At 43.5% G+C, this 12,195-nt stretch overlaps 1 long non-coding RNA gene across 1 annotated transcript; it reads left to right on the top strand.

Annotated features, from left to right (window-relative positions):
• Positions 1–2,000: 2,000 nt before the first annotated feature.
• Positions 2,001–10,782, top strand: LOC117887711. Its single transcript, XR_004648190.1, has 4 exons — positions 2,001–2,386; positions 9,368–9,438; positions 9,835–9,972; positions 10,457–10,782. It is a non-coding gene; the product is annotated as an uncharacterized LOC117887711 (long non-coding RNA).
• The last annotated feature ends 1,413 nt before the right edge of the window (positions 10,783–12,195 follow it).

The following is a 12,195-nucleotide window of genomic DNA, read 5'->3' as shown; positions in this document are numbered from 1 at the left end:
GGCATAAGTAGGCTACAAATATACACACGCTTCCAGGAGCTGACTGAGAAAATGTTCCAGAGCACCCAGAATGATCTTTCAGTTCTCTGAGCTTCATAGGATATTGGATCTATAAAATACTTGTACTGCCTGCTAAAAAAGGGCAAAGCAGACCTCCACTTGGGACTCACTTAAAATGCAGTGGCAGAAGGCCATAGACTGATTAGAATGTATCCTAGTGCTCTAAGACTTGGTTCAAAGGAAGACTACATTTCCATTTTCCAATGAGTCACATCTCCTTTGAGGAACATTAATGATGCCTTAGAAGCCTTGATAAACAACTTGGATAGCTGGGTCATGTTTCTCTTCACAGCTAATTTGTATGCACCATTCCAGGTGGCCATATAGAAAGTAACATTGGTTAGATTTACTGGCTGCGTAGTCAGTCCTGATATACGATCAGTGATAATTACATTCCCTCTTTTGTCCGAATAGTCTTCCAGAATGGTGTGCACTTGCCTGAAACCATCTGCCCTGCATGAAAAGGAATACAGAGCTTATCACAGACCATGTAAGATGTTGATTCTTGCTACCCACCTCTGTTTAAATGACTGTAAAGTGCAGCTCTTTGACAGGAGGATCAACAGAAGTCTGGCTCCTTGGGTTTGGAGACTGCCCTCCAGCTGGTAGCCGCAGATGAGAGTGCAGCTAGAAACGCTATATGGTGAGAATCAGAAAACTACCTTCGGCAGCCATCATTAATTTCTGAGGAGCAATTCTCTCCCCACCCCCATACCCCAATAATCTCCAGGAAATGTCCTTTCAGCTGAGAGGGCTTGGGTGCCACCATTTCATCACTCCTAAATCATACAGGAAGGTCACCCCAGAGCGCCATGATGCATTTCAATCCCCGTCTGACGCATGGAGCCAAAATGGAGCTCAGGGATTAAACCTCTTTCCCCGGCATGGGAGTGCGGTTAAGCTGAAATTCACTGGGCTGAGAGCCAGCAAGAGATCTGAGCACCACTTAAGCCCTCAAAATAGTGGACTCAAGATGCTTAGGACTTTTGCTGATCCCCTGCACAGGGGTGAATTTGACCAGCCGGGAATACTAACCACTAAGTCAGTCTAAGAGGCAGGCTGATGTCCAAGGTTAGGCTGATGTCCTCTATGGCTTTTGAAACGAAATGTAAGGAATAGAAACTTCCAAATGAGGGGCTGAAATTTCTTGATTGTCTCCTTCAGTACGTAAGTTCCTCTATACTGTGTACAATGCCAAGCGTGCTCAATAAGTAACCAAGCAATACATAACAAAACAATCAGATTTGCTTTCTTACAGTGTCAGCTGAAATAATCTTCCCCCCCTTTCCCCCGCCACACACAGTTTTTTAAACAGGTGTACAACATTTTCACGAGCCATCCACACCACATAAGCAAAAATAAGTTTTAACAAGCACCCAGTTGAATGTATAAAATAGTCACTGGAGGAGATTGCCCAAGAATGATGATAGACCAGCCTATATTATCAATGGCATCCCTATGGCACTGAGAAATTGGCCTGAAAATCACTGGAAAAACAGATACAAAATCATGATTGTTTTAGTAACCTGCATTTCCCCCACTCTCCACCCACGTGCTATGAGCAATGTGCAGCTAAATAAAAATAAACACGTATGGGCCCAACTCAGGAACGTATTTGAATCATATAATTACTATTCGACACTTCTGAAATTTTTGTTTTCAGGGTTTTTTTTCCCCCAGTCAAAACAATTCTCCAAATTCAACCTGAGTTCACATAATTTTGATGTCCTGAAAAATGCATTTTTTGGCAAGTCCACCATTTGCCAAAACAAATGTTGCTCAGCTCTACTGACAAGTACAGGCCCAATAGCAATTGGTCGAAAGAAGCCTTGAAGAAAAAAGCACTGAAGACTTTCTTTCAGAGTAGGGAGAGCTGAAATAAGGCAGATTTCATAGGGAAATGAGTCAACAGCATCTCCCTCTCGGGGGATTTACTAGATTCTTTGACAGTACGATAGTGTCACGCTCTAGCTGCCACTTCAGGTGTTCATTGCTGGTCATGGAATCAGCTTCTACCACACCATCTTGCTGCACGGTCCTTCGGGGCTGAAGAAGGCGGCTGAATTTCTAAGTGCGATATTGGAGTGAGGAAAAAACCCAAACAAAATGGAAACTGCTCAGAGGGGCTTTAAAATCCAAATCTCACTCTCTTTTTTAGCAAGGCCGACAAATATTCACCTGTCTCTTGTCTTGACGCAAACTGCAAAACGAAATGGAGCGGAGTCTGTGATCAACGGGCTTGGTATGAACGTAGCCTTCTGCTGAGGAAGCTGAGTCCATCTCATCGCGCAAAGGCTGACGAGAGAAATTCAGCTGCCAGAACAAAGTAAGTATGATTGATTGATTTTTTTTTTTAAAGTGCTCCTGCAAGAGCATATGTGTTGCAATTTGTCCCATGGAGGAGTTGTCTGTAGCTGGTAAGGGTGACCGAAAGAACCACATGCTGAAGGCAGATCACTAATTTGTGAGTAGTATAGGTAGGGCTGCTTGAAAATATTCTGTCACAACTGTTTTAGACAGAAAATGGGGTCTTCAAGTAAATGAAGTTTTTCACGCCGTGTTTGCTTTCTACAGAAAATGCTGATTTTTCATTCAAGACTGAAGACCCAAAACCCATAATGTTTTGATTGGGATATGCAACTGCTGTGCATCAGGGGAGCGTAGCTGAGTTCCCTCATGTCCCGTTAGGGGCCAGGTTCCTCAGCCAGTCTCGTAGTCAGGGCTGGCTCTGGCCTTTTTGCCGCCCCAGGCAAAAAAGCCTCCCTCCACCCACCCCACCCCCCGCACGGCGGGGAGGGCGCCGAGCCCGGCCAGGGGCCATTCTCCCCAACCGGCCGGAGCCCCTGGAGGAGGGCGGAGAGCCCAGCCGGGGCTCCGCTCTCCCCGGCGGCCGGAGCACCGCGCCGCCCCCCTCCAGGTGCCGCCCCAAGCACAAGCTTGGTGGGCTGGTGCTTGGAGCCGGCCCTTCTCGTGGTGCACCACAGCCTGGAACTCCCATGATCCACAGCTTTCCCTCCTCAGAAGAGAGGCTGTGTTACAGCACGGGAGGTATCATCTGACCAGGGAGCCTGATCTTAGGGGACATCAGGCACCCGAATTACAGCTCCCATGAGGCATTGCAGGAGCATTTCCAAATAGAAATATTTCAGTTTTTGATTTTTCACCAGAAAGTCAGAATTTCGATCCTTTTGTTTTGTTGAAATTTTCCATGGAAAGCTCCCCTATTTTCTTACCAGCTGCATGTTATAAAACTATAAAAAGATCTAGACAATTAACAAAGCAGCACGGGAAATGAAGCTACCTTCCTACCCTGATTATCACTTCAAATTCACTTGCACCTCTGGATGTACTCAAAATATATTAATGTGTAAAATATCACTTTAGTTACTCAGTGGGTTTGTACAGAATGTTTTATTTTCCAGACATCATCCCCTATTGGTAATCTGTGCATAAGCTTTGCTTTGCCGCCGCCATGCCAGCTACTGGAAAAGCTGGTAATCATCTGGGCCTTGGTATTAACATGTGTTTGTCAATGAGCTCATAAACCAGCCTTTTGGAATGTGCCTGCATAATTTGTCTTTAAGCTTTATGGAGTCAATGAGTATTTCCCCTTACTTTGCTGCATGATGTGTCCCTTTGTACACAGCACTTAATAAAACTCAGTGCCCGTAACAGAGCTAATAATCCAATGTAAGAGGGTTTTATAGGCAACCTCATGAAAGGAAGTCTTTTCAGTGATACTAGACTTCGTTCTCCCCCTTCCCGCCCCCACAAACACTCGGCTTTTAACAGATTCATTTGCTTCTCATGCAAGTGTAACAGTTTGTCTGAAACACTGAGCCTGATTGTCTGTGGCTTTAGGAAAGGAAAACCGGTAAAAGTCTGTTAAAAACATTTATAGAAACTATATATGGTAAATAGAAGGGAAGACTGAGGGAAGGGGCATAGGCTAGTGATGAGAACAATAAATTCCCCAGTAACTGGAGTGCTCAGCAGAACCCAGAGATTGAATAAACCATTACCTGTGCTACGCTTGTTGGGTGGATAAATCATGGAATTTCATTTTCAGAGTGGTCAATATGCCACCTTTTATTAACACAATGAGAGACTGATCCAAAGACCACTGACGTCAGTGGGAGCCTTTTTCCGTTGACTCCGAGGGCTTTGGACCAGGCCGTTAATCCATTTAAAACATGTGATAACATTTTAAAAAATCAGCCAACTCTGAGCCTCCCATCTGAGATTATTTTAATATTAGTAAAAATGACAAGAGCAAATGGAAAAAGCCAATTAAAAAGTTAGTCCTTGAGGTTGGGATTAGCAGAGTTAGTGCCCAGCTCCCATGGAAATTTGATGAGACTTAGGCACTTAATTTCCTTAATGCCCTTTAAAAGATCCCTGCCTTAACCTCCAAAAAAAGTGAGAATTTTCCAAGATCAGGTCGCAGTGCCAACCCAAATGCACTTTGGTGCCTGTCAGCTAATGGTGTGATCCGAAAAGAAGTGATGTACTGCAACGTCAAGGCAAAAAGCCTTAATTTAGAATTGTTTGGCTTTTGTTAGCTGAGTTGAGATTGCATATGATAGCTGAGTGTATTTTATTTTAAATTAACGTAGTATAACTTCCTGTCACACGTTCTGCTTTGTTATTCCTGTGAGTCAGAGCCTTTCGGTGAGACTGCGTGTGAAAGGGGACCGTGTTTTGTTATTATTAGCAGTGGTAGTTTTAGCTTTCGTGTGCCACCGGGGTGGAGAGAGAAATATAATGAACAGCTATGACAGTAACCTGTACCTGAGTAACGGACCAACATGAAGGGAGCTGAGTGAGAAATAATAAATGAGGCTGAACTGCAGAGCCAAGCCACGAAAGGAGATGTGTTCATTTAATTACTTGGTGCTCATGTGAAATCAAAAGGAACTTCAGTGTAAGAAACCTCCCTGGAGTATAGGGTAGGCTAGGTACCCTTTGAACACCTTGGGGACACCATGAGCTGTCCCTATTTTCCTATTTTTAATACTTTGATGCTAAAAATGATTTTTCATTCTCCAGCAACCTAATGTAAATGTGCCTTTTGCAGAGGAACTCAGATTGCCATAAACATTGATTTATACAACACAGCAGCAATAACTACTAAAGCTTTCTTTGTCTTCAATATATATCGAGAGGGGTTGGATTGTTTTTTTTCAGTTCAAAGTGCCTCATGCTTTATACCAGTGAGATTATTACTTACTCAAGTATAAAACTTCAATTTCTTATAAAAAAACATATCTCTGATCCATAGTGCAACAATACTACCACTGTTAAAAGTGATAATTAGAGAGACAAGATGGGTGAGGTAATATCTTTTACTGGACCAGCTTCTGTTGGTGAGAGAGACAAGCTTTTGAGAATCATAGAATCATAGACTTTAAGGTCAGAAGGGATCATTATGATTGTCTAGTCTGACCTCCTGCACAACGCCAGCCACAGAATCTCACCCACCCACTCCTGTAACAAACCCCTAACCTATGTCTGAGCTATTGAAGTCCTCAAATTGTGGTTTGAAGACTTCAAGGTGCAGAGAATCCTCCAGCAAGTGACTTGTGCCTCACGCTACAGAGGAAGGCAAAAAAACCCCAAGGCCTCTGCCAGTCTGCCCTGGAGGAAAATTCCTTCCTGACCCCAAATATGGCAATCAGCTAAACCCTGAGCATGTGGGCAAGACTCACCAGCCAGACACTCAGGAAAGAATTCTCTGTAGTAACTCAGATCCCACCCCATCTAACATCTCATCACAGGCCATTGGACATATTTACCACTAATAATCAAAGATAAATTAATTGCCAAAATTAGGCTATCCCATCATACCATCCCCTCCACAGAGCTCTTCTTCAGGTCTCGGAAAAGTACTCTGAGTGTCACAGATAAATGCAAGGTGGAATGGATTGTTTAACGTAAGTAGTTAGCATATATTCTAAGGGACCATTTAAAGTAGATTGGACCGTTAATACCTCTGCAGTCATAGGACAAAAAGAGGGGGTTAGTGGGTTACAGATTGTTGTAATCAGTCATAAATCGAGTGTCTCCTGTAATTTTCATGTAAGATGCAACGAATAACTGTGACTTTTTAAACCTCTCTTCAATAAGTGTTAACATAGGATCAGCATGATCACTTATTTGAGAACATGAGATGTTAAGGAAAGTAATAGACAAATAATCATGCTACAGCATAAATACATGTTACACAAATGTGAGGTATTGGTATCGCAAATTTGGGGGAACGGAAGATTTTCATGAGTTTCAATAGTCTTAGGTGAATTTGAATGAAAATCTTGGCACCAAATGTTTCTACTTATCCCAAGGTTAAAATACAGTGGTAGATGTTAAAAAGTCAGCATTGACCAAGAGTTGCCACGTTGTATAGGAAACGGTCGTTTCCCTAACGTTAGAAAGGAAATTAGGTAAAAACATTGAAAACATATTAGTAAGAAACAGAAAACATAATAGTTTTGTTGGTTGAAGTCACTGCTAGATAGAGCTGGTTGGAAAATGGATATTTTCCCCCATTAAGAATGTTAACAATTATGGGGGGCGGGGAGGGGGGGAAATTGTTGAAATTTTTCAGGGAAAAAAATTTTTTTTGGCAGAAAAACAAAACCAAAACCAGAATTGTCAGGTGAAAACTGAAAAATTTCAGTTCAGAAATGCTGCTGCAATGCCTTATGGAGTTAATATTTCAGGCGCCTCATGCCCCCATTATTCTCTGGGACAGGTTCTCTGGCCAGACTACATCTCCCATAATTCACTATGGTATACCCTCTTGCTGAGCCACTGTTGATGCATCATGAGATTCCCTACCCATGGTGCATCATGGGAGATGTAGTCCAGCTGGGGACATGGCCCATAGAAGGGTATGAGGGCATGAGGCACCCAAACTACAACTCTCGTGAGGCACTAACAGCAGTTCTGAATTTAAATTTTTCAGGTTTTCCTTGAAACATCTTGATTTTCAGGCATTCAGGTTCTTGAGGAAAAAGTAAAAATTTTCTACAGAAAGCAGACACTTTTTGCAAAATAAAATAAGATCTGTAAAAACTCTGTGTTTCCTTGAAAAGCAGTTTAAATGGAAAATTTTCTGTCGGCCCTAGTGCTAGCATAGGAATATGTATGTTGCATTTTTGTATCTATAAATATCAATGGGCCAAATTCTGATACGCTTACTCATGGTGCTTAGTTCTTTATTTTATGAGTAGTCCCATTTACCTCAGTATAGTAAGGGTATCATCAAGTATTAGTGGGGAAGAATTACGGAAAGTATAAGAAATATATATAAATCATATGAAGAATGGTTTGGGATAGCTTATTTTCTAACATTTTCATGAGGACTCTGTCATTTATTAATCCAAGTTTGCTGGCTTTATCAAGAATGTGAGGAGTTAAATTTAATTTTAACCTGAGTACAAAGAATTGCAAGGCCTTTTATGGAATGTATGGCATTTAGTAGCCTCTGGTACTGCAAGTCATGGTGGAGTTTGGCTGACGGCTTGTCTACACTGGGCAGCAATGTGTCCTATGGGGGTGCAAATTCTAAAGTGCACTAACATGTTGCTCATTAATTGGTCTGTGTAGACCCTGCTGGTGTGCATTAAAGTGCCCTAGTGTGCTTCACTGTAATGTAACCCTTCTGCCAGTCAGAGTTGGCAGCAACAAGGGCCAAGTTCAGTATCTAGGGGTTCCTTTTCAACGATGCAACACAAAACTGGCTCGAACCCCCACCCAGTGACCTGGGACAATTACACACCACCCCTGGCCACCTCTAAGAGGCAATACTTCTCCTCTCACAAGCACAGAGTCTGAGTGCAGCAAAAAGCTTTTAATAAAAGGAGGGGAGTAATTCAGCATTAATTTGGGAAAATGCTGCAAATAGGGTTCATAAACCATGAGCAAAAAACCCACCCTCACGCCCTTCCCTTCTCTGCACCCCACTCACAGTCGCTGTCCTTGGTCAGTGCAGCCCCAGAGTTCAGAGGTTCATCTGCAGAGTTCACCTCCCACCATGGGTGGAAGGGGGGTAAGAGACACCTTATACGCTCCATGGCTCGGGCACTTGCTCGCCGCCGGGCCTCTTTGCAGGGCTCTGCTCTGGCCCTCTCCGCCAGCTGCCCTACTGGCTGCTTACTGCGCCTCTCCCTGCACCTCTCCACCAGCCGTCCTGCTGGTCATGCCTCTCCATCAGCTGCCTTGCTGGCTTCTGGCTACACCTCTCCATCAGCCACCCTGCTGGCCTGCGCCTCTCCATCAGCCACCCTGCTGGCTGCTCACCAAGATGTCCTCAGTGCGGCCACTTAACACAGCTCTCAGTGATTTCAGCTCTGAGTGATTTCTGTTAGTGGGAGAGCCTCACTGCTAGTGCACACTGGGCAGTCTCTTGCATCAGAGACACTGTCCTAAAGTAGGTCTAATTCTTAGACCTAGGTATCAGTAATTTCAGCTCTGCAGCATGTAACAAGACTCTCAATTTAGTCTAAAATAGCTCTTTCATTACACAGTGGAGAGAGGGAGGGTCAAATGGTGTCTGGGAACCTTACACAGAGCCTACACCACCTGTCCCCACCCTTTCTCAACTCACTGGGCTTTGGAACCCGCGTTCCCTGCCTAGCGAGTGCAGTTTATTTGAGGGTATGCCAGATACAGTTCTTCTGCCCTTGATTCACACAACAAGGATAACAACCCTTTATTACTCCTGCCCCAATAACAAGGAGACTGGGGATCCAAAAGTGATCATTTGGGCAAGCAATCCCATCATGCTGAGCATCTAGGCAGGGTGGGTGTGTCCATGCAAACGAGATCAGCTGGTGAAGTCCTCTTCCACAGCTCATCACTAGATGTCAGGGGAGAGCTCACTCAGACTCTGCTAACAGTAGTACTGCTTCAAACAGCATCTCATTACAGTGCACTAGGGAACTTTTAACACTCATCTGCAGGGTCTACCTGGACCAATTAATACATAGTACATTAGTGCACTTTAGAAATCACATCACTGTAGTATGCATTGCTGCTCCGTGTAGACAATCCCTGACTGTAGGTTCTGAGTAATTTCTATGGATACTTGAAATCAAGGAACATGTTAAGTGCTATCAAAATGTTTAAAAGTAGCCATTTTAAAAGTCTGCCATCATTAGGCCACTCTGTTGCATGAGATAGGAGGAGAAGAAGATGATGAATTTAAATGGACATAAAACCAATATTTTAAAGCCATCTCACTCCAGTTGTATTCCTCATTTCTCATGCTGCAGAATGTAAGTTCCACCTCCCTTTTGCGTTGCAGGTGCCTCATTCATGCTTCTGACATGGCGAGAGCACCCCCTGCTTCATGGTCCCCTCTTTATTCCAGCAGAGGTAAGCTTGAAGGCATTCGTGCCCACAATACACATTGCAGGATGAACCTGTCTGCCAATATCAACCTGACCAACACACTAATGGGGCACACAATTTAACAACAGAGTCTACTACAGTTCTACATCCCCCACCCCTTCTCAGTCCCTCTTATCTACTAAGTTCTTCAATCTTCTTTCATAACACATCAAACAAATTCTAGGTGCCACTGTATCAAATAAGTACAAAAGTATAAGAGAAAAGACCAGGTTTCTTACACAAAGCTCAGACCTACCTCTATCAAATCACACCAGCCTGTCATCCTAGCATCTACTACCACGTAATGTTATTTTACAACCAGCTCTAAATAATTTTTTTTTGCTGTGGAAATTTTCCTGTTCTCCCTTTTTCTTCCCTCAGGTCCCAGCAGATGGGTGCAGGGCAGATTGTGTGACGGTCTACCCCTGATCTGGAGTTAAAGGGAAGAGCCAGTGCTCATGGTGGGAAGTGACCTTAAAGAAGTCAGTGTGTCTGTAGCCATCCCTGCAGCCAACTCCGGTGAGTGAAATGCTGTTGTCATGGCAGGGCTCACCAGATGGTGCTGTTACGCAGTTTTACTAGCGTGTGAGCAAGTTTTTAGTTTTGGAAGAATGGTGCATTGTCGGTTCTCTCTTGAAGTTTCTTTGGGGGAGCAGTGGCTGACAGAAAGGGAGTTTTCTTTCTGCCTTCATGTCTTTCTGACTAGAATAAATTCTTGAGGCAGAATTGTCCCCTGGTAATTGGGCACTAGGGTTTGGGCTGAAATCCCTGAAAGTGGGGAGAGGTCTGTGTCTAGTTCGTGATCGTCAATTTTTCCAAATTGGAGTGCATGTAAAAATAAAATAATTTTCACTGAGAATATACCCACACTACACGTTGCTGATTTCTCCTCTATCTGCCAGCCAAACTGCAAGGCCCCAGCATGATACCACGCTGGCCCAGGGATGACATTATGCTAATATCTAGTATATTCAAACTGATGAAAATATTATTTACACTGCAGATGAGCAGAGCCCTTCTCCCCTGGGGATACTTGTCTTCCACAATGACAAACAACATGAAGGGAAATAACATGAAGGAGGAAAAGAGGTTGAACCCGGGGACATGAAAGACTAAAGGACATTAGACTCATTGTTCAGAATTATACTTGAAAATTCATCTTTCTCATTTCCTTTTTTTTTTTTTTTTTTAAATACAGCTATTGCAAGGAGGGATGAATAATGGGATTTAATTTTTACCACAGGGTCGGCAGTACAGTCAGTGGCTTATTTTCAATATCTGTTAATGCATGGTATGTTTTTATATTAAAATGGATTTTCTTGGCACATTCACCTGAAGGGATTTTATTATTGTTGTTGTTTGTTTCTAGTAGTTCCCACACTGGTATTAGGTGCTTTCTAGTCAGAAACCAGACACCTTCCAAGCCCTGAAGAGTGTACGATCTGAAGTCACTCAGACAGACAGGGCTGCTCAGAAGTTCTTCTCTCTGCTTCTGCATTTATTGCTGCATGTGGGATTGTGCCTGGGCTGGTGCCTTTTGATTTACATGTCCCTTGGGTGGGGTGTGTTTTCTTTTCAGACAGACTTTAAAAGGACCCAGGGTGGGGACCTTCAGGGAGATCAAATATGTCTTTGCTGCTCTGGGCCAATCTCTATTTAAGTCAGTGCTCACTAACATATAATGGTCCAACTTCAGACCTGATGTAAACAGAACCACCTCTGTTGAAATCAATGGAGTGGCCCCCACTTCAGTGGGTTCTGAATATGGCAGTAAGGCCAGTTCCAGTTAGCAGTAATATTACCAGGATGGCTCCAATTGACTTAAGCCCCAGTCCTGCAAAGATTGAAGCATGTGCTTAACAATGTGAATAATAGTCACATCGATTTCAGTGGGACTGCTCCGACATGGAAAGTTAAACATGTGCCTAGCTCTTTGCAGGGTTGGGATCTTAGACATTGGACTAGCCCCTACAGTGCCAGATTCCCCTCTTACCCTGCTGGAAAAAAATGTTAAAGCAACAGATAGTAAAATGCATAGAGGTCAAAAAGAGAGTGAATGACTTGAAGATGCTGACATCTGGGTATGAGACAGCACTGGAAGGTGCTAAAGTAATGTACGATACAGGAACTGATAAATAAAGACAGGCTCCAAACCCCTGAGGAGCCCTGAGAAGATGCAAAGTGCTAATTAACCTATCTCTTCCTGGAGAAATAACTGTGAAGCTGCTCTGACTAATTCCTGCCCAGCATCGTCCTGCAGAAAAAGTCTCCTCGGGTTTCTTCTTCACAAATGTTTTTTTTTTTTTTTTTTTATTAACGGCAAGATTTTTGCTATGAGGAATGCTAAGAAAGAGGGAAAGCTGGGACTGCACTCGGCTGTCAATTTGGACTCTGCCCAGGTAGCACAGCTGCTCTGCTTGAATGAAGAAAAAGACGTATTACAGCTCGGCAGCAATGCCAGCGTTTGGAACTTGAATCCACAAGGTTGGTGAGAATGAAGACCTGGCACCATCCCGCCCAGGCAATCAGCTTGCTTTACAGACGTGCTTGAATGTAGCCTCACAGGCCTCTGTGAGGTAGGTGTTAACCCCAGATTACAAATGAGGAAACTAAGGCACAGAGTGATTAAGGGACTTGCCCGAGGTCATGTGGTAAGTGGCAGAGGCAGGAATAGAACCTAGGACTACTGATTCTTGATCTACTGCTTTGTCCATTAAAGACTCTCACTTGGGGTAGCAAAAT

This window comes from Trachemys scripta, chromosome 14 (genome assembly GCF_013100865.1).
Source record: "Trachemys scripta elegans isolate TJP31775 chromosome 14, CAS_Tse_1.0, whole genome shotgun sequence".
NCBI lineage: Eukaryota > Metazoa > Chordata > Testudines > Emydidae > Trachemys > Trachemys scripta.
Note: the sequence above shows the minus strand (reverse complement) of the source record. Positions and strands in the feature narration are given on the sequence as shown.